This window comes from Lynx canadensis, chromosome E1 (assembly GCF_007474595.2).
Source record: "Lynx canadensis isolate LIC74 chromosome E1, mLynCan4.pri.v2, whole genome shotgun sequence".
In the NCBI taxonomy this organism is placed as follows: domain Eukaryota; kingdom Metazoa; phylum Chordata; class Mammalia; order Carnivora; family Felidae; genus Lynx; species Lynx canadensis.
This window is the reverse complement of record NC_044316.2, coordinates 29819833-29843623: the sequence shown is the minus strand read 5'-3', so window position 1 is coordinate 29843623 and position 23791 is coordinate 29819833. Positions and strand designations below refer to the sequence as shown.

At 42.2% G+C, this 23791-nt stretch overlaps 1 protein-coding gene across 1 annotated transcript in view; it reads left to right on the top strand.

The window, feature by feature from the left end:
- Positions 1 to 23791, top strand: part of ANKFN1 (ankyrin repeat and fibronectin type III domain containing 1) — a 241738-nt gene that overhangs the window by 66451 nt on the left and 151496 nt on the right. The window lies entirely within an intron of this gene.

Here is a 23791-nt window from a genome sequence, read left to right as displayed (position 1 = left end):
GTTCAACAATAGGGCACAGTTAACAGATCATGTAATAAAATATTACACAGCCTTGAGAAAAGGTATTTTCTAATATGAAGTGAAAAGAGCAAGAATCAAAAGCTCACAGAGCTACGGCTCTCACTCGGAGTGTGGTCCCCGGCCCACAGGCAGCCGGCTGCAGCGACATCTATAAACCTGGTGGAAATGCACATTCCCCGGCCCCGCCCAGGCCTGCTCTATCAGAGACTTGGGAAGTGAGCCCACACCAGTGCATGTCTTAGTAGCCAGGTGAAATTGATATAAGTTAAAGTTTGAGAACCACTGATACAGAGCATGGATTCACATAAATATGTAGAAGATATATACGTGGATAGAAAATACACAAAAAGATACAACGGTTTTCTCTCTGATAGGATTATGGGTGCTTTTTGCTTTCCCCTATTTATCTTTTGCATTTTTGAAAAATATATATCCTACTTTTTCTAAAATGGGCATACCTTTTGCATTTGGAGAAAAAAGGAGCGAAGTTATCAGATATTTGTCACATGTGTATCATGTCAACTCATGCCATATTAGCATTTTCTTCACTGTTCTTTAATTTCTTATTCTGACAAATCAACCTCCCTGTATTTTCTTTGATAAACTTTCTCAGCCCTGCTGCCTATTTACTGACTTTCCCACCCTTAGGTCTTGAAGCCCCTGCTATTAATAATAAATAACATTTCGGAAACTGTCCAAAGTTTCTATGCCTGGTTTGTCATAAGTGAGCAAATTGTTGGGGTCTTTGAAGGAGGATATTTCTTGTATCTATTTAGAGGTTAATATATTTTTATGCACAATTTACATTTCATTTGGATTAATTTTTTTTTAAACAACTTGACCCTTCTAATTTCAAGGGTTCATTTACAATTTACAAAGTAAGCACATATAGTGGATTTGCATTTTATACAGGGGGTTTAAGTTCTAAAATCAGCAATTAAATGTCACAGATGACCAAAATCGCTCCCTGTCAGTAACAGTAGCATAGACTGTTAAGCCCTGGAACTTAGCTAATCACCTGAGTACTAGCTAACATGGTTAGGGATTCTGTTGTGCAAAAATGTCCACCTTTCTTCTCCAGAATCACTTCACTGTGAGATGCTCACATCACGACAGGTTCTTAGAGTCAGAACCAACTGACGAAGTAACAGGCTTTTCCTCCTGTCTTCTACTCATTTTTCTAGGCAATGACAGATGAAATGGCCCGAGCAATTTATTTTGGAGGGTTTGTTTTCTTTTGTTGCGGTTGATGGTACATAATTGCACTTGCCTGAGTCAAAGGTGTGTCTGGTATGATTTCTGTGCATCTCTGCAGGACCTCCTGTTGTGCCCTAGGCTTCCTTCTCTCTTCCCTTGTCTCTCTCAGGTGTTCTCCAGGCAGGAATGACTCTGACCTCTCCCCTGGTATTCGGATCTTACCCATCTTTTAAAATCTTGTGCAAGTGCTGCCTTCTACACAAAGCCTTCCTGATCTCAGTACAAGCTAATGCTTCCGTGCTCTGAATGTCTCTGGGACGTTTATCACTCTTTATTATATTTACATTTGAATATGTATGTCTTAGCTTGCCCAGAAGGTGCTAGGTTTCCTTGAAGGCAGAATCCATGCGTCTTTAACACCAATCTTGGCTTTGAATCCTAGCTCTGCCCTTTCTAGCCAATCTTAGGCAAATTAACTAAATCCCACTGTGCCTCCCTCCTCTTCTGTAAAACAGGGATAGTCATAGCACAGACCTCTGAATGTTCAAGTGAGCATTAAATAGGACACTGCACTCACGGTAAGGGGCTATCACAATCTCCCGCACATAGTAAACCCCAATAACTGTTAGCTGCTCCTTCTCCTGTTCTCTTTTGTGATCCCAGTAGTGCATTTGTGTTCCATAAGCATTTGTTTATGGAATGTACGAATGAATGAATACTATACAAATTCATACACACTGCTCTGAATTCTCAGTGCTCGATGGGGGGTTTATACTGGCCATCTGTCTATGAATCCATTATAGAACTTAATGAACCAGTGACTTTCTTTTATTCCCAAGGCAGGTGTGGGGTGCAAATGGGTAAATTTTCTGTCTTGAGAAAGCTGCCACCAACCATCTCATTTAAACCTCATCGAGCTCGGATGTTTTCATCCATGAAATGGGAATTATAATGCTGATCTGTGATTTTGCCTGGATACAAGGAGAACCCGGAGGAGGACGAGGCCTTCAGGGAGAAATTTTATGAACAGGGACTGTTTGGGGGAGTTTGAAGAATCAGAGCATGACTTTATAAATTAGCATATTTCAGTTACACAGCTTCCAATCACATGGGACTCTAGATGTCGCTCAGTGAGGGCACAGGGCAAACCCAGCTGCTTTTTGGGTTCGTCAAGCATCTCAAGTTATTTCTCAGGAGTTGGGGTTTGGCAAAGTCTGAAACCCACATTGCCAAGTCCTTCTTTCCCCCTTAATTTTTAAGCCCATGTGTATTTTAAGGGAAATTTAATCCGTATGTTTCTGTTTCCTTTACACTTAACTCATAAAAATGGTTTGTCAGAGCAATTTGATGTCCTAAAAATCTTTGGAGCCTTTATAATGATATTTTTTAACCTTTCCCCCCTCCTTAGACACAGGAAATTGCGTTTTTTTTTTTGTTTTTAAGAAAATGAATCAAACTGCAAGTCCCAAGGTCAGTATTGATGGGTCAGATACCAAGCTCGAGAAGCTATGCGTTTGCAAAAATGACATCTTCCCTTGCTGTTCCTGCAGGGCTCTGAGGGCAAGAGAAGGATCAGTTTCACAGGCAGATGGCAATAATCGGCAGGGTGTTGTGATAGAGTCCTCAGATATCTGACTGTCCATCAGGCTGAGAGCCCCCTATCCGTACTTCCGAATTGGGAGGTCTGCTCCTCAGATTTTGGGTCCCTCCACCTTAATCAGATCCCAGAGTTCAGCACCGGAAGCTCATGCACACAAGCAGTCTGAAAGAATTGAAACCACTAATTCTAAAACACGGTAATTGTTTTCTAATCTAGTTTTCCGCATCATCCCTAGAGAGAGAAAACAGGAGCCAGCGGCATGTATCAACAGCCATATGAAGTGTTCTCACAAAGTTTCGTAAAGATGGCATTCCTCCAGAGTTAGTGGGTTTGCTGTCATCAAAAGGGCTCACATAATCCCCAGACATCCACAGCACAGGCAGAAATGAGCCATGCATTAGTGTCGCACCTCGGCCATGAGAGGGACTATCTAGGCTTGTTTGACCAAGATTTGTCAGATCCAGATTTGTCGCCTCTTCTACCAATCAGCTTGAGTTAAACTCTGGTCCGGCTCCTTTCTGGCAGCCTGCTCACTGCTGGAGTGGAGTGCCTCTTTCTGGACACGAAGGATCACAGAGTCTCCCAGTACACAGCATATAATAGTGTAGGACACAATCATAATGGCTCAGTTTAATTCAAAATGCCCTGAAATGCCGGCTTACCTCATCCCACTTTCACCATATGGCATTAGAAGTGGGTAATATAACTAATGGCCCAACCTGAGGCTTTCTCGTGTGGACTTTTCTCATCTCTCAAAGTTACAGGTAAGAAGTCCCATCAAGCAATGCCCTGATAGCTTTGCCATCAGTGCAGAAGAGCTGAGCTCGTTAGATGATGAAGATTCAGAGCTTTGAAGGACTTCTGTCTACACTGAGCTAGCTTGCAGTAGATGTGGGACAGTGAAATCCTGGATCTGGGTGGCTGAATGAAGGGTGAAGGAAGGGCATGTCTACAGACCACGAACACCAAACCTGGGTATTGAAACTGCATATTGCTTTTATTTTGGGTTTTGGATGAGAACAGGAAACGCCTGACAGGAAGTAGCCAGTCTTGGAAATTCAATGAGTCAACAGGCCTTATGGCTATAAATATTTTCTACAGTTGAGAAGTTGTAGACAAGGGCCCTAATCAGAAATCTGGCACTCTCCCACAGCCTAGGCAGTGGCAAATGCATACAAATGTATTTTATAAATTAACTGCTTTGAGCCAGGCCGCAGATCAAATGTTTGTTTTCCTTCACTGAATTCACATGATAACTTTATAAGGTAAGTAGCATTATCCCCATTTTACAGACAAGGAAAGTGGGGCCCCTAAACATACTTATTGGAGAGGTGAAGTAAGTTGTCCAAATTTATAGTTAATGGAAGTGTTGAATTTGAAACACAAGTCTTTCAAACTCCAAGGGCCATCCTCCATCATTAAAAGAAAAACACCTTTGGGGGCCCCTGGGTGGTTCAGTAGGCTGAGCATCCGACTTCGGCTCAGGTCACGATCTCACAGTTGACGAGTTCCAGCCCTGCGTCAGGCTCTGTGCTGACAACTCAGAGCCTGGAGCCTGCTTCGGATCCTGTGTCTCCCTCTCTCTCTGCCCCTCCCCTGCTCATGCTCTGTCTCTCTCTGTCTCTCAATAATAAACATTAAAAAAAATTGGAAAGAAAACACCTTTGTGTGATTTACAGAAGTTATCGATATCAGTATAACCTATTCAAACATACAGAAATAGAGAACTGAGTTAAAGTCCCTCATAATCCTACTTTCTCCCAAGATAACCATGTTCATAGCACAGAGTACATTTTTTTCCTATTTTTTTAGTGTATACTACTAAACCTAGAGACATACGTATACATTTTTTATACAAAAAAATTAGAACTGTTCTAGAACTTGCTTTAAAATTTTTTACTTGAGTATCGTTCTGTGTCAATAATACCTATGCACCAGATCCTTTTTAATAGTTGCATGGTATTTCATTATAAGGATTGTCATGGTATATTTAAATCTATTGAATATTTTTTTTTCCAACTTTTGGCAACCAGAAGCACTACTGCAATGAACTGTGCACTGTTTATATGCAATTGCACATTTGCGGACAGATAACTGCAGGATAATGTCTCCGGAATGGATTTGTTGGGTGAAAGAATTCACAACCCATGCTCTGTCTACTCTACAAGGCCACTTGCTTTGGCTCGCTTTGGCTTCCTTTGGCTTTCTAGTTCCTTTGATTTCTGAGTGAGTTGCATACCAAATTTTCAGACAAGTAACTTTATCTTCGCCTTGTCACTGCTAGGGAATCTGAGGGCCAACAATTCCATTAGATTTGAGGAACAAGCAACACAGTCCAACTCTGAGGCAGAACAGCAGATTTCTGAAAGTATCCTTTTATTCAATATTACCTTCAGTAGCTACTTACTGATTTTTAATTTTGTGCAAAGCCCTGCACTAGATCCTGGGTAAGCAGTATGTCAGGTAACATACCCTCACACCACTAGAAAACTTGTTTGTACAAAATCTCTCTGCCCTTCTGCACCAGCTTGCTGCCCTCCAGGTAGACATAGGCACGGTGTTACCAGACCGGTCCTCTGTGCTCGCGTCTGCTTTCATACCACAGAAGCACTGATGGAGGTTAAATATCAGACAACTGAAGCAGACTATTTTCACAGCTGATCAACTTTTTAATCATAAATATTATTTTTAAGAGAGAGAGAGAGAATGCAAGCAGGGGAAATGGGCAGAGGGGAAGGGAGAGAGAGAATCTCAAGCAGGCTCCGTGCCCGGTGCAGAGCCCAGTGTGGGGCTTGATCTCACAACCGTGAGATCATGAATTGAGCCGAAATCAAGAGTCACTAGCTTAACCAACTGAACCGCCCAGGCACCCCTAACTAAACTTTTAATTTGGGGGGCGCCTGGGTGGCTCAGTTGGTTGAGCGTCCGACTTCGGCTCAGGTCATGATCTCACAGTTTGTGAGTTCGAGCCCTGCGTGGGGCTCTGTGCTGACAGCTCAGAGCCTGGAGCCTGCTTCAGCTTCTGTGTCTCCCTCTCTCTCTGCCCCTGACCCACTCGCATTCTGTCTCTCTCTCTCTCAAAATAAATAAACATTAAAAAAATATTTAAACTTTTAATTTTGAAATAACCGTAGTTTCAGATGCTGTTGTAAGAAATAACACAAGGAGATCCCAAAGTTTTCTCTGATTATAACATCTTGCATCTTATGACAACAATATCAGTATCAGGATACTGATATTGACACAGTCAAGAAACAGAACATTTCTAGGGCGCCTGGGTGGCTCAGTCGGTTGAGCATCTGACTTCGGCTCAGGTCATGATCTTACAGTTTGTGAGTTTGAGTGCCACGTCGGGCTCTGTGCTGACAGCTCAGGGCCTGGATCCTGCTTCAAATTCTGGGTCTCCTTCTCTCTCTGCCCCTCCTCCGCTCATGCTCTCTCTCTCTCTCTCTCTCTCTGTCAAAAATAAATAAACATTCAAAAAATTAAAAAAAAAAAAACACAGAACACTTCTGTCACCACAAAGATCCTTGCCATTGCCCTTTAGTTTTATAACCACACCCACTCCCTCCTTAACCCCTGACAACTACTAATCTCTTCTCCATTTTAATATTTTTGCATTTCAAGAATGTTCTATAAATGGAATAATACAGTATGTAACCATTTAAGACTGACTTTTTTTACTCAGCATAATTCTTTAGAAATTTACCTAGGTTGTCATGTGTATCCAAAGTCTGTTCCTTATTTTAATTTTTTTTTTACATTTATTATTGAGAGAGAGAGAGAGAGAGAGAGAGAGAGACAGAGCATGAGCGGCGGAGGGGCAGAGAGAGTAGGAGACACAGAATCAGAAGCAGGCTCCAGGCTCCGAGCTGTCAGCACAGAGCCCGATGCGGGGCTCAAACTCGCAAACCAGGAGATCAAGACCTGAGCCGAAGCTGGACGCTCAACCCACTGAGCCACCCAGGCGCCCCAGAAGTCTGCTCCTTATTATTACTGAGTAGTATTCCATATTATGGCTATTTGTTTAACCATCTTTCCATTGAAGAATATCTAGTCTATTCCTAGTTTGGGGCTATTATAAATACAGCTGCTATAGACGTTCGTGTACATGTGCCAAAACTAGTCTTCATCTCTCTAAGATAAATGCCTAAGTAGTGCAATTGCTGGGACATAGGTCATTTGCATGGTTAGCGCTTTAAGAAATTCCCAGTTTTGGGGCGCCTGGGTGGCGCAGTCGGTTAAAGCGTCCGACTTCAGCCAGGTCACTATCTCGCGGTCCGGGAGTTCGAGCCCCGCGTCAGGCTCTGGGCTGATGGCTCGGAGCCTGGAGCCTGTTTCCGATTCTGTGTCTCCCTCTCTCTCTGCCCCTCCCCCGTTCATGCTCTGTCTCTCTCTGTCCCAAAAATAAATAAATGTTGAAAAAAAAAATTAAAAAAAAAAAAAAAGAAATTCCCAGTTTTCCAGAGTGACGATACCATTTTACATCCCCACTGGCACCATGAGTGATCCACTTTCTCTGCATCCTTGCCACCATTTGGTGTTGTCACTATTTTTTTATTTTAGCCATTCTGCTAGGTGTGTAGTGGCCTCTCATTGTGTGTTCCCCTAATGGCTAATGATGGTGAGTATAATATCATGTGTTTATGGCTTATTTGCCATCTGAATATCCCCTTTGGTAAAATGTCTCTTTATATCTTTTGCCCATTTGAGAATTCTTTGTGTATTCTAGATACCAGTTCCTTGTCAGATACGCAGCGGGGAAATCTCTTTCCCCATTCTGCAGCTTGTCTTTTCATCCTTTCACAAAGCAAAATTTCATTTGGATGAAGCCCAGTTTATCAGTTTTTCATTTTATGGAGTGTGCTTTTGGCATCAAGTCTAAGAACTCTTTGCCGAGTCCTAGATCCTGAAGACTTTCTCCTCTGTTTCTAGAGGGTTATGGTTTACATGTTACATTTTAGCTCATGATTGTATCAAGTGTGAGGCTTAGGTCAAGTTTCTTTTATTTTTTTTCTTTTTTCCTTCTTTCCTTTTTTTTTTTTTTCTATAGATGTTTATCTGCTTCAGCACAACTTGTTGAAAGGCTATCCTCCCTCTGTTGGTTACTTTTGCAACTTTGTCAGAGGAACCCAGTTAGGCATATTTGTGTAGGTTAGTTTCTAATTTATTTATTCTGTCCCATCGATCTATGCGCCTCTCCCTCTGCCAGTACCACACAGTTTTCATCACTGCAATTAGATAATAAATCTTGAAATTGAGTAGACTGGCTCTTCCCAGCTTAGTTTCCTTTTTCAGAATTGTTGAAGGTACCCTAATTCCTTTGCCTCCTACCTATGTTTTAGAAAAATCTGCCCTCTACCTACAAAAATTCTTGCTGGGATTTTGGTAGGAATTGTATTAAAACTAGATGTCAACTTGTGGAGAATTGGCATCTTGACTATGTTGTATCTTCTAATCCATGGATGTGTTATGTCTCTCCATTTATTAAGATCTTTGATTTTTTACATCAGTGTTTTATAGTCAGCATACAAATCCTGTACACGATTTTTAGACTTATACCTAAGATTTCATTTCTAGGGCAAACTGTAAATGGTATTGCAGTTTTAAATTCAGTGTCTATACATTTATTGCGAGTATACAGAAATACAATTAAGTTTTGTGTGTTCATTTCGTATCCTGTGTCTTTGTTGAATTCACTTACTAGTGCTAGGAATCTTTTGTAGATTCCTTGGCACTGTCTATGTAGATAATCATTTTGTCTGCAAATAAGGACACTTTCAGTTCTTCCTTTTGTATCTGTATGTCTTTTATTTTCTCTCCTTGCTTTACTACACTTCATACTACAAGAACTCCCAGTACTGGGGCACCTGGGTGGCTCAGTCAGTTAAACATCCGACTCTTAATTTCAGCTTAGGTTATGATATCATGGTTCATGGGTTTGAGCCCCATGTTGGGCTTTGCACTGACAGTGCGTAGCGTGCTTGAGAGTCTCTCTCTCCCTCTCTCTGCCCCTCTCCACCTCTCAAAATAAATAAATAACCTTTAAAAAAGTTAAAAAAAAAAAAAAAAAGAATCCCAGTACGAGGAGCAGTGAGAGCTGACATCCATGATGTGCCCCTGATCTCAGGGGAAAAGCATTCAGTCTTTCAACATTTACTATCATGTTAGACATAGATTTCTTGGTAGATATTCTTTATCAAGCTGAGGATTCTCCCTCGAATACTATCTTTCTTAGAGTAATAATCATGAATGAGTGTTGAATGTTGCCTAACACTTTTTCTGCATCAATTGAAATGATAATGTGAGGGTTTTTTTTCTTTAGTCTGTTGATATGATGAATTACACTGATTGATTTTCAAATATTGAACCAGCCTTGCATGCCTTGAATACATGCCACTTGGTCATGGTGTATAATCAATTCTTTTATATATTGTTGGATTCTATTGGTAATATTTGGTTAATGATTTTTGCAATATTTATGAGGAATAGTAGTGTGTGGTCTTATTTTTGGCACTGTCTTTGTTTTCTTTGCCAGGGTAAATATTAGTTTCATAAGATGAATTGGGATGCATTCTCCCCTCTTCTATGTTCTGCAAGAGATTGTGTAAAATTGGTGTTAATTTTCCTTTAAATATTTGGTAAAATTCTCCAGCGAAACCATCTGGGCCTGGAGATTTCTTTTTTGGGTGTTTTAAAATTATGAATTGAATTTCCCTAACAATTAAAGGACTATTCAAGTGACTTGTTTCATATTGGCAGTTGCAGTAGTCTGGGTTTTTTGAAAAAGTGGTCTATTTCATCTAAGTTGTAAAATTTCTATTTGTAGAATTATTCATTGCATTTCCTTATTATTCTTTTAAATATCTGTAATGATAGCCCCACTTTTAGTTTCTTTTTTTTTTTAATGTTTATTTATTTTTGAGAGAGACAGGGACAGAATATGAGTGGGTTGGGGCAGAGAGAGAGGGAAATACAGAATCCGAAGCAGGCTCCAGGCTCTGAGCTGTCAGCACAGAGCCTGACGTGGGGTTTGAACTCACAAGCTGTGACATCATGACCTGAGCCAAAGTCGGACACTCAACCGACTGAGCCACCCAGGCACCCAAGCCCCAGTTTTCGTTTCTTATATGACCTACACAAGTTTCAGGAAATGTCAGAGGAAATATTAAAAGGTCACTGTATACATTTACATTCAAAATTGAGTTTAGATTTATTCAAAATGAACTTGTTTAAAGAGCTAAATCTTCAGAAAAATGGTTCTGCAAGAATCATCAGCTGTAGATATACTAAAAAGGATATTTCAAAATTATAAAAAATTTATCTAATTATTATTATACTTCTAAAATACTCTTAACAGGTCCAGTAATAACTGTATCGACAGAAAGATCCTCTCAAAATCAAAAATTATCAAAAAGTATCTATGATCTTGCATTTGCTAAGAATAAGCTAAATAACTGATTTGCTTTCAGTTATATCAACTGAAAATAAAGTTACTAAAATTATAAATCTTGATGACCAAAAAAAATGAGTTTCCAGAAAAGCAAGCTAGAAAAATCTTATGGCCAATCAAGAGCACGTTAGCAAAATGTTATTATTGTAAAATATAAAAATTTGACACCAAAATATTGTGTTTTTTGTACATTGATGTTATTACCCATTCTCGGTGTCTTACTCCTAATCCCAGCCATCCTAGCTGCCAGGTCTCTGGCCTCCCATGGTCCTCCCTGAAACCTGTTTCCCTGCGGGTCTCCAGTTATATAGCCAAGTGTATCCCTACCTGATCACACACTGGGAAAGTCACTAGCTTTCAACTTCCTACCTCCCCAAACTTCTATCAGACCGTGTCACTCAACAAACATTTGTAAATCATCTGCCATGTGCTAGGCACTATTCTATACCCTGGGGTGTTACACCTCTTGTTCACCAAGAGGTGGGCTCCCTGCCCCTATGGAAAACATAGTCTAGAAGGAGGAGACAGAGAAAGACCAGGAAAGGAAATACTAATTACAAATTATGGCTGGTGCTTCTAGGCCCAAAGGTGTTGAGATAAAGACTCATGGGGTTGAGGGCAGAATATTTCCTCCATAAGGAAATGGCATTTAAACCAAGATCTGAAGTATCAAAGAGAGCCAGTCTTGTGACACAGACAAATGTTTTGGGCAGATGGAACAGTATGTACAAAGGCCTTGAGGAGAGCCCTTGTATAGAGCCATGCAGATTGTTCCTGGTACAAACAGGCCTGGCCTAGTGGGTAAAATGTTGGTGACATTCAGCCAATCTCTGCTCTCTAAGCAGTGGGTCACAGTGAGGGGGAAAAGAAGAGCTTTGCTTTTCTTATTCTCACAAAGACATCACATGGGCTAGTAGCATGGGCTTGGTCCTTGGGCTGGAGCCTGGGTTCACCTCCTGGGATCTGCACCTGGCTTCCATATGCCTGTCCATAATACGGTCTGTGCTTGGTTTTATCTATCGAACAACAACAATGCAGATTTACATGGCATTTCTATTCACCTTGTTTCTCATTCAGTCTTCCAACATCTCTGTAAGGTAGCTAGAGCAGACATTTATTGCTTTAAATTTACATACAATAAAATGAATAGCTTTTAAGTGTTTGGTTAGATATGTTTCAATAATTGAATACACCCTCCTGACAACCTCAATCAAATATAGAACATTTCCAACATGCCCAGTGGTTTCCTTCTACTACTATACAGTCAGCTATTCCCATTCCCCAGGCCTAGGCAACCACTGTTTTGATTTCTATCCCTATTGTGATCAGTTTGCCAAATATCTTCACAGACATGCCATCATGTTGTAAGTATTCTATTGTGTCTGGCTTCTTTTGCTCAACATAATGGTGTTGTGGTGTTGGTGGTTTTTTTTTTGGTTTTTTTTTGTGATTCATTCAGTCACATTGTTATGTGGCTCCATAGTTCATTCCTTTTTATTATTGAGTAATATTCCATAGAATAAGTATAGCACAGTTTGTGCATCTGTTATTCTATTGATGACATTCCAACTGTTTCCAGATTGGCGATTTTGACCAAAGCTGCTATAAATATTCTTGTACAATTCTTTCTGTGGGTATTTCTTTTCCTCTCTTTTGGGTAAAACCCAAAGCAGAATTGCTGAATCATAAGGCACGTGGTATTTAATTTTGTAAAAACTTGCCAGACAGTTCTCTAAGGTTATTATACCGTTTCACACTCCCATCAACCATCTATGTGCATTCCAGCTGTTCCACACCCCCACCGACATTGGATGTCCGCCATTCTCGTGGGCACACACTGGTATCTCATGGTAGTTTTATTCTGCAATTCTCTGATGACTATTCAAGTTGAGCACCTTTTCGTGTGCTTACTGGCCATTTGTAAACCTTCTGTTGTGATGTATCTATTCAGGCCTTTTGCAGGGTGACTACTATTAATTCCATTTTTTACATGAGAAAATTGAGACTCAGAAGTCAGGTGACTTGCCAGAGCTTCACCGCTGACAAGTAGCAAACCCAAGCCTTTTATCCGCATCTCCTGACCCTCACTGGCATTTCATTTCCGATATCCTAGACTTTTTCCTGCAGTGGACCCCAGAGTTCACCTTCCTTATCTGCCACTTTCGACAGCACCTTGAACCTCAGGGCCTACCAGGCAGGGGTGCTGCAGATAAAGGTACTGGTGTAGAGAAAGGAAGAGGGGAATGATTTCAGGTTAATGGAAAGCAGCAGTGATTCTTTTTCAGGCAGAGCTCAAAACCACTTCTGTCTAAGCCTGGGGTCTTTGTGTGACGCCTGATGCCTTCTCACGCAGGAATCTACTCTGTCTCAACCACTCAGTCCTGCCAAGCTCAAAATAAACTCTTCTTGTTCAAGGACAAGTGTGTTTCACTAGGTTACATGTCACTCTCTTCAGCCTGTGTGGTTTTGTTTCAGTCAGTTAAAATAGCCACAATTTCTCCTGTCCATATGCCACATTGCACTAAATTAATACTTGGTTGACAAAGTGTAAATGCTCCTAAGCACTTGATTTTCTCACTTACGTATCTGGAAGAGATGGTGACTATGTAGCAAGTGGTGTGTGTGTGTGTGTGTGTGTGTGTGTGTGTGTGCGCGCACGTGTGTTCATTTGAGAAGGAAATGCATTTTAGAGTGGGACTGTTACAGAAAAATCCCTACATTTCCTTGATGTTGCAGGTAAATCACTTAGAATAACTAGCTCTGGTTGTGTTTGATACACTGAGTTCGAACGTTGAGGAACGGAGACATCAGCAAGGTTTTGTGACCTCCTTTCAAACCAGGAGGAGGCTGACCTAGCTAGGCAGGCAGCACTGATGGAGAGTGCCCGTTGCAGTCCTTTTAATCCTCTCTGAGCAAAGTCTTGGATTTTCCCCCAAATGCTGAATGAAGTGAATAAGCCATTGAGCCTCTAAATCCATTCAATGCCTCCCTCTCCTGCGAGGTGCATCCGGCAAGTCTGACAATGCCATAGAAGAATTACTTTGAGTACTTGGCGTATGCGGTCCTTGAAAAAGCTCTGCACTGAGCCATCTTACAAAGTGACCGGAGCACCCCATTCAGCCCTTCATGGGCCTGCTGTCATGGGGGTTCAGACTCTGGGACGGAGAGAAGAAAGGGAAGTGGGACAGAAGTCTGGAGACAGAAGAAGTAGGCCAGAAAGAAAGGGGCTGTGCCAATGTCTGCAAGGGAAGACAGGAATAATAGAAATGGGGCTAAAAGTTAACGGGGTGAATCTTTAAAGCCTTCTTTAAAAGTACTATTATTACAACCTCTTTAACTTTCCTTTTGATTCTTCCTCTGTTTTTCTTTCTTCTCTAGTTCATTAAATGCCTTTTTGCTGCTGTGTGCTTTAGGTCAGATGCTTCTGGAATTTGTATGGCAAACCTGATCTGACATTGTTAGGAGAAAGGGGAAGAAGTTTTCCCTTTCACCAGAAAGTAATTTGAATGGATGAAGTGCCTCTTGTGGTCCAGCGTTTAAGTGACATTGTAGACTCCCTTTATAATTGCTGGGTCTTACAACCCAGCATAGGTCTTCATGACTGTGTTTGGATGTGCAAAGATGATGAACATCCTCACTTCTCCTTTACCTCAGTATTTTGAATTCTCACCATGATTAATGACAAAGAATTCTCTCTTCTCTACTAAGATTTGGTGTCATGAAGTCATGGAGATAAATCATTTGTCAAATTGGTGGGGTATTTCTGGTGGGGCTGGGCAGGTGAGCAGGTTGGCAGGAGACTGGATCCCAAGCCAGACACATGGGGATCATCTAAGGAACTCTCGGGCTAGAGTAAATAGAGAAAGAAAACCTGGAAAAGAGGGAGGACCTCTTGAGATTTATTTATCAGCTAACCAAGGGCCAGAGGACCCTCTCTGACATTCGGTCTAGGGGTCTAGAATCCAATTGAAACCTGAACTCAAACTCCAAAAAAAGTTTCCCCGGATGAGTTTATGAAAACCTATTGTGGCCGGCGCCCAGGAGACAAAAACAAATGAGGGTGGAGAGAGAAGAATTTGCTCTACAGCTTGCCTGACCACCAGAACTACCCAGATTACTCATGCAAATCACTCCCCACTGAGCGGGGCCACCTCAGGTAATCAAAGGGTCCAGTGCTCACGTGCAATGTGGTGAGTGCATGAAGAGAACCAGTCCCACCAACAGCAACATCTTGTTGGTTTTATCCAAAGAAAACATGAATAGATATAGGATTCTGTTAGTGAGTGAAATACACCAACGTTCTTTATTTTTAAAGCAAGCACTCTTGATAAATAACACCTGCTTAAAGCAGATTTCATTGCACTAGAGGAAAAGAAAGTTCACGCATGTTGGTTCTAAAGCATGAGAACCTATTTCCGATACAAACTGAGAAGCTGGGTAGAAATAAAGCATTTTGTCTTTGTGGCAGGTGTTCTTTTATGTGCTATGTGCTCTAGTGGCCTTTTGATATCATAGCATATTAGAGCTCGGAGTTGCTTCAAGGTCATCTAGTTTAACCTGCTCAATTAAGAGAGGAGAAAGCTTCGAGTTGTTTGGCTTCTGTTTTGTTTTGTTTTGTTATGGGTTTTTTGTGGTTTGGGTTTAAAAAAAAAGCCAAGAGAATCTCTGAGAAGATTCCGGTTGATGTCAAGAGACACTACCTATATCACCCTGCTTTGGCAGATCCTTCTGCAGAAAAGAACAACTCAGGCTGCCTCCATCTTTGACTCACAGGAGAGGTGTAAATCCCACCCACGTAGTTAAAGCTCTCTTGCTGGACTGCTGTTTATTTTGAGGTTAACAAAGGCTAAGGAAGCCCATTGTGAAATGTTTGTTTGGAGGGCCAGAATCTAAACTTGCACTCCTTGTCATGGTCATTTTTTTTAAAGAAGATGACAGATGGGAGCCCCAGGAAGGGACACACTCCAGCCATGCCAGGAATAAGGGCATGCTTTTTGTCGTTTGTTGCTGTTATTGTTGTTTTCCATGTGCTTCTCAGGATATCAGGTTTATTACCGTGGCTGGGGACAGGGCTGAGAATGTTGTGGACGGTATGACAATGACTTCCTTCCTGGTGTGTCCCTGAATGGCCAGCACAGCCAACACATAATCAGACAATCTACAGCCGCACTGTTGCTGCTGACAACTTCATTATGCCCGTGATATTCAGCTGGGTAATTCATTTCCCGAGCGTGGCAATAGCTCCTGATATGCCTAATGGGTTGAATGTAATTTTGTAAGCTTTTGAAGATGAATGTCTCCCCTTGTGCTTAGCTATGCCCTAATATGGGAAACAATGAGAGCTACCGTTAGGAAACAGCATTGTAGTGTTCGACTTTTTAGTGCAGGTTGGGTCTCTGAACCACAAAAGCAGGAAACATTAGTGATTGGCATGATACACTAAATGTGGGTCACTTAACGTCCCTTATAATGGCTTTTTTGCCTGCCTCTGCATTTAACCTTCATGTGGCCGGGGCATCCTACAAAAATAAGATGGCCTTGCCCAGGATATAAAATGAGTTAACTAATAGTTCCGGGGGTGGTGTCAGCTTTGGCATGATATGCCTACAGTCGCTTACCAATGCGGCCCTAAAATGGAAGAACCGTATGACAAACAAGAAATGTGACCCGTGCAAGGTTTCCAACACCCAAGCTGCAATTTCTCTTCTAACCTACGGGCAGAAATATAAAATGCGTTCATATGAATTCTCTTTAATTCAGTTCTGCTAAACGTATATATGTATTGAACATCATCTAGCATACACAAGGCCCAGGTCATTGAGCTGAGAAGCCAATTCAAAAGTTAGGATGGTATGAGTCTTGCCCTCCTGGAGGTCTCGGTCCAGGAAAGTGGGGCCACAAGTAACTCTAACGAAGGTAGGCTATGCCGTGAGCGCTAACATGGTTCCAAATGCCACAGTGAGCACAGAGAAAGATATTCATTCCTTTTGGGAACGTAAAAAAAAGTTAAGATGCCATCTCTGAAGACTTCTGCCTTCATCCACCAGCCAATCTGAATTCTTTCGAGAGAATCCAGTCTCCTGAGAATCTTAACTTGAGTCAACTTCTTAATTTCTGAGAGTCAGGACTCCTCATCTTATGTAATTTCTCAGTGCTTCTTGGTCCATCATTTATGATGATCAGTTCCAAGTATCCCACATGAAAAGGGGGGGGGGGGGTCAACATAAAAATAGGCCTGAGAATTTCTCAGCTTATCCTTTTATCCACGACCATACCTGTTTTCCTGACTTTGTAAAACTGTATCCTACCAGGCAGACTTTTATTAGCAGCCAGCAGATAGAGACAGATTCTGTGCTAATACTTTTAACTAAAGATATTTTTGATATTAAGATTTTTTTTTATGGAAAAAGGAGAAGGAAGAAGGGGAGGTTACAGAGGAATAAGAGAAAGAGGAAGAGTCTGCCTAAAACCCAGAGGTCATTTATCCTTTGGTACTTGGCCTCATCAACTTGTCCACTTTGACTTGTGTATTGAGCACTTACTTTATGGACTCCAGTTTTCATGCATCCTGGTGAAGACTCATATGTTTTGATGGGCGAGTATACATGCACATAGGTCTTGAAACCACTTTGAAACCATGAGGTCTGCCGGTTGCTTTATTGTCCTGATCTGAGCAAACTTTCTCTGAATTATGAATGTATGAATTATCAAATCTTAGGGTATTAATAATTTCATTTTTAAATTATTTGAAAATTCTGCTGAACATTCTTAAAGTAAACGAAGACCCCCAAATCATCTTTGGCTTCCAGTTGCAAACAAAGACCTCCCTCGAGGAAATGGCCAAAATGAATGTTGCGAATGGAGAGGGGTCCCAAGGTCTCTGTGATGGCGCATCCCCCTCCCGAACAACCCACTGGAGTCCAAATCTCACTCTCCGAAGGCATGATGAAGATCCAGTTAGTAGTCCAATTATTGTAAATGCTACTCTTCATGATAACACCCAGTGCATCAAAAAATGTAGATGGCCTTGGGGATGGTTGTAAGTGACCTGTGCTAATTCCTCTTGGAGAGATTTAGGTGAATACTGCCACCTATTGATAGGTGAAATATATGCCACAAATTCCTACTCTGACCTGACAGCATGCTAATACTTATCAGAAGAGATCTCATTACTCAGTTGGCCAAAACCTTTTTAACAGCCCTAAACTTAAAATTCTTTGCTTATCTGTGATGAAAAATAACTGTGTTATGCTAATTTAAAACGACTCACAAATTGTATTTCTGGTAAGAGGCAAAGGAGTGAGGTACAAATGCCGTGAGCTTTGCAGTCAGAGATCTGGATTTGAGTCTAAGCTCATCCTCTGAATGCACAGAAACAGGTTAATTAATCTCGCTGAACCTTAGTTTCAATAAAAAGTGGATAATCCTCTTCGTAAAGTGTGAGAATTCAGTGACGTCGCTGCATGCCACACAGGAAGAGGTGTTTGATAAATGGCAGCGTTTGTTACTATGTTTTCACCAAGCTCTTGAAGTTAACTATTTGTGATGCAATGACTGGTAATATGACAAACCACATCAGGCATCAGACTCTGGTGAACTCTTCGGTGCGGTTCAATTATCCTTTGGCAATGCTCCTTGTCTCGCATAGTATCTTTGACATTCAAAATTAGGACAGTGTGAACATAAATATTAGAACTTTAAGTGTGCCAATTGAGAAAATGAGGATAAATGGGCTTCATTACCAAACGTCTCCTGACTGCCCTAGAGGATCTATGGGGCTGAGCAGATAAAGAATTATGATAAAACTTTGGAGCCAAGTATAAATGGGGCTTTGTGACCTGCTGGATAGGGTTGAGGCTTAGGACCAGACCTAGAAGGTTCACATTCCTTCCTCGGCGTGGTGTGGGGGATCCCGGGCTCACACAGACAATAGGGGATTCATAGCTTGAGAATTCTAATGACGGCTGAAAGGAGGGTGGCAGCCAGAACAAGAAGACTTTTCAGAAGCTCGGACCCTGATTATCACATCGGTGCTCCGGCTGGCGAGAGGCTGGCGAGAGGCGGCATGAAGCTGTTCTTGGAAAGCTTTCAGTGAAGTGTTTGTAACCTCCTTAAGAGAATCCCATTTCTCAAAAATGCAACACTGGAAAATCTCACATGATTAGTTCCGATAAACACTCTGTCATCAAATCACGGCAGAAGTCACACGGCCCATCTCGTTTTGGAGAGTCTTTTCTGAATGTCATGAGTCTGGTCTCCAAGACTTAGAGAAAAAAAAAAAAGAGTTTCTCAGGATATTTTGGGGCCTTTACTTTTAATCTGAAAGGTCAACTAGTGCTTAAAACAAAATAATCAAGAAATAGCATGCCTATGAGCAGTCTGCACCTTTTGAAAAGGTCTGCTTGGGACTGAATAGCTCCTGCCTTCCCCCACCCCTGTTTCCTTTTTTCTTTGGGGCTTAGTAATTGCAAGGGAGGAGGAGGAAGAGTTTTACATTCATTACTAACAACTTCGCACATAATAAGCATGTTCAGATACACCCTGGGGTGTTAGTTTTCTTTTCCTATTTTTTTTTTTTTTGTCTCCTTTTTAGCAGCTTTTGATAAGTAGCACATTTTATTTTTGAAAAAAGAATCGTTACTGAGCGGCCTCGCCCTAAGGAAGGTCAGGAGATTAGGGAGCGGAAGTAGGCTGGCCAGACTCTTTGCTGACCACAGTAAGGGATTGCTGCTTTCTTCCCATAATTTAATTTTGAGACTCCAATGAAAAGGCACCCCTAAAAAAAAAAAATCTTTGCTGAAAAAAAAAGAGTGAAAAATCGTTAGAAAAAGGTCATCAAAAAGTGATCAATTTAAATTTATGTCTTCCAAACAAACCACACAGAACTAACCGCAGGGCAGACATGCATTTGCAGTGATATATGGACGTTCTCAAAATATGGGCATGAATTTGCAGGAGAGAGTGGACATTGCTAGCTTCTGATGTTGGTGGGCCTTGGCCTAGTTTCACAAGTATTCTGAAATTCTCAACGTTGCACTTCACAAATCAGGGAAGAGTCCACTAAAAAGGAACCTTTGAATTTAACTGGCTCTGCTCCCTCATTTTCCAAGTGGGAAAACTGAGACCTGGTGGAGAGAAAGTAACTCGCCCAAGGTCACTCAAGGTCACCCAGCTGGTGAGAAGCAGCCTGGGGACTCAAGCTCAATACTCCTCATCCCGAACTGGAGTTCGCTCCACCAGGCTCAACAACTCTGAGATGGGAACCATGTCATGGGGAAGTCCTCTTCCTGGGGAAACTCTGTACCTGTTCCCCTGCACATGGCCCTAGGTGTCGCTGGCCCATCTGTCACAGCCTGAACTAACTACTTTTACAGATGTTGAATGGCTTCTTCAGAGCAGTCCAGGCACCCACATGGGGAGCATGGGGAGCATTCCACATGGCTCCCAGGATTCGTCCTCCTGCTCTTTTCTCTATCTTCAAAATGTGCATAGACCATGACTTGAATACCTATATTATCTCTGTGTTTGTGCACTGGCATTGATGGATTGTCGCCATCATCTGCCATCAGGTAGGTTGAAACTTGAAAGGTCAACCTCAGCTTCTTTCTTATGCTCACATCTTCCTCCGCTCTTAGCTACACCACGGACAAGTCCTGTAAATTCTTCTTCCAGAGTGCACCCGACTTTCAGCTCCCAATCTCCTTTACCATAGACCCTCGCCATCAATGTCTTCCTGCTTCCAGGTTCTCAGTGCTTTGGTCCCGGGTCCATGATGGCTAGAACAGAGGGATCTTAACCCTCATCCCTGACATTCTCCTGCTCAAATCCCTGTCTCCTGTAGGAAAAAGCCCAAACTAAGACAGAACATCCACGCACACCCCAGTTTAGCCCTGACCTCTTTCTGCAGCCCACATTCCATTAGATCTTCCCATCCACATTTACTCCAGCCCAACTGGATTACTGGTTGTTCCCTAAACATGCTAGGAATTCTGTGCATTGACTCCATTTCCCTCTCTTCTTTTCAACCTCTGGAGGTCTTCATTCTGCCAGATCCAGTGCAAATGCAAACCTCTCTGTGAATCTTCCCTAAGCATCCCATAAGGAACTACTCATTCTCTCTCACTAACTCAATCCCCTTTATCTTTGAAAAGATACCTCATCATCTTTGTTCCCCACCTCACCATAGTGCTTCATCCAGTGCTTTGCATAAATAAGGTGTTTTTCTTCATATTTACTGAGCACTCAGTACCTGCTAAACACCAGCCTGGGCAGGGGGTATAAGGGCTAGAGGAGGAAAATACAAGTGAATTAAAATGTAATCCCTGTCTTCGGGGCACCTGGGTGGCTCAGTCGGTTAAGCGTCCGACTTTGGCTCAGGTCATGATCTCACGGTTTGTGCGTTTGAGCCCCACTTCGGGCTCTGTGCTGACAGCTTGGAGCCTGGAGCCTGCTTCAGATTCTGTGTCTCCTTCTCTCTTTGCCCCTTCCCAACTTGTGCTCTATGTCTCTCAAAAAATAAATAAATGTAAAAAAAAATTTTTTTAATGTAATCCCTGTCTTCAAAGGAGCTTCCATCAGTGAGACATGTTCACAAATAACCTAAGCAAGTGAACTAACAGTGGGGGTAGAATTGGGTGGAGGGGTAGTGCTGAGTAGGGAACAAACATGCTCAGTGTTTAGGTATTATGATATGGGTTGGGGGTATGGGAGAGGGAGGGAAAGAAAACGCAAAGCTGTTTTCAAATTGTATCTCTGTGCTGTGGTCATTATTAGAGTCCTGTCTAGGTCTGGCCAATGCAACCCATCCTTCCCCCAACCCCAGACTAATCTTCCTAAAACAAGACTCCAATCATTCAACTCCCTGTTCAAATGTTTGCTATTGAATGAATCAAGCATCAAATAATTTCAGGCTTATGCTGGGCGTGATGGAGAATACGTTTGTAGAGATGAGACAAAGTCTGGGAAACAACTGGAGAACAGAAAGCAAGAACGTGCTTAAAAGTGCTGGGTGCAGGCAGGGGACAAACTAAGTATGTGATCACTATGGGCTGAGATGATCAAGAAAGGATAATCAAAGGAGGGGAGACTTCAGTGGATTGCCACCTGGCAAGAAAAATGAGATGTACTAAGTGAACTTTAGGGTTCCTTTCAATTCTCAGACCCCTGTTATTCTTTGAAATGGTTTATTCATTCATTCAACAAACACATGCTAAGCACTTCAACAAAACACTCGCTAAATATTTACTGAATGCCTTCTATGTGCCAGGAACTCTGCCAGACTGGAAATAGAGCAGTGAATAAAAGGCTTTGCACTTAACTCCTACAGTAAAATGGGAATGGCTGTTGGAAAGCAAGTTAGTGCAACAAAATGTGATAGATGTCACGATGGGCAAGTATAAGGTGCTCTAGGACCACGGTGTGGGGACCCTAACAACCCGAGAGCTTGAAGAGTATCCCTGGGAGATGATGTTTAAGCCAAGGCTGTAGCGCTGTGCATGAGTTAGCCAGATAAAAGGGACCTAAGTGTTCAAATGGAAGAATATCCTATGCAGAATTCTCGAGTTGAGAGACAGAACAGCAGGTCCACAGAACTGAAAGACATTTAAACGGGCCACAGCATGGGGGGTGAGTAGGGAGGGGTCAAGAAATGAGTCTACAGAGGCAGGCAGAGCCACACTATGGAGTATTTTGCTAAAGGTGTGGGAAGGAGTTTATGCTTCATTGATAAGCTTTTTGGTGACATTAAAGTATTTGGCACAGTGTGCCACAGTGGCACAGCTACTAAGTACTTAATAATACACATCTGTTGAAGAGTAGATTGAGGAATGAATGGATGAATCCATGCAATGGACATGGGTGCATGATAATGACTCCGTCTGGAGCATTCGCTCCTGGAAGCAAGGCCGCTATTACTAAGGCATCATCTCCTTAGGTTTGCATGTCCAGCTGAACTCATGACCCCTCTCAGGCAGCTCCTAACCTTGGTAGAATTACCCAGTCACCTGGCTTTCCCCAGCACATGGAATTGAAGTAAATCTGCATTAAAGTCAAAGTCTTTTTAGAGATAAGGGTAAAGTTTTACCTGGCACTAGTTTAGGCTTAAGCTACAAAAGCCTGACTCTTTTCTTAATCCTTGATGAAAAAAATAGCCTTCTGGGCATGAATATTACCAAATTAGATTATTCATAGCAGTGCTTCCATGGGCAAATAAATCTGAGGAGAGAGAGAGAGAGAGAGAAGAAGAAGAAGAAGAAGAAGAAGAAGAAGAAGAAGAAGAAGAAGAAGAAGAAGTTGTTTCAGAGAGATTTTACCTTCTAAGTGAGAAAAGAAAAAGTTAAGACAATTGTGAAAAGCTAACCTGAGCCCCTCCTTCGGAAGGTTTTAGGAGTTACTGAGCCTCGCCTTGGATCCCATCCCCAGAGCTGCCATGTGTCAGAGACCCATCAGCCACCACAGTGAGATGCTGTCTCTAGAAAGGGGGAGATTTTCAGGAATACAAGAGGTCATTCTGAGGATTCTAATTCATTACAAGGCCAAAGATTAACATAACACCCTCTTATTTATAACCAGAGACTTTCTCCTGATTTGCTGCAGAGTCACATTCAAAATTTGGGAGTTGATTTGGGTCCAGGTATAAATAACATACCAGAGTCAGTGCCCAGGAGAAGGGTCCAAAACTATTTCTGAAGTCATCATAACAGCTAAGCTTTCATTTGGCAGAGAGAGAATTTGAAGAGATCCTTAGAAAGATTCTTAATGCTGTTGCTAGGGACGTCGGTGTGTGTGTATCTCTGTACGGAGTGGGGGAGGGGTGGAGGAGGCGGGGTTTAATATGTCCTCTCAATCAGCAATGTCTCTCTAACATAATAAGCAGCCTGTGAAGGTCACTTGCCATTTTATTTCAGAGAGAAGCATTAAAAATGCCTAAATAAGCAGCTTTCTAGGAAATTCATTCTGTGTGTTTCATTAGTCATGTAAAGCATAACGTCATGAAAGGAGCCAGGTGCACCCATATGTAGCCGGCATGAAAGAAACACTGGAATCTTCCTCCCAACACTGAGCCTCTTGGTGGCCTATGACCCAGATCGGCTGACTACTTCCTCAGAACCTGCTCAGACAAAACCTCTAGCAATGCTTGCGCAGTCCTTGCTGGATTGGGAGCTTTCTTAGCTCCTGCTGGGAACTTGGAAAGGATTGCACAGATGCCCTTAGGTGCAGGGATGTGGCGGTCACCTGTGTGCTTCTGGTCCCATGAAGCTGTGGGCATAGGGGGGTGCCTGGCCCCAGGAGAGCCATAGGTCGCTTGCAGTCACAGATTGCTGGGTGGGCTCCTGGATGCCAGACAAGATTTCTTTCCCTGCAGTTGAGATAGTGCAATGCTAACTGGCTGCCTTTGCTGCCCCTCTGCTCATCCTTGAGTGACATTCGGTCTCGTTTGCCATGAAGCTTGTTGTCCCTGCATGCCGTTCCTGATGGACCTCACGGATACAATAGGCTAAAGACACACTGAAGTCATGGCA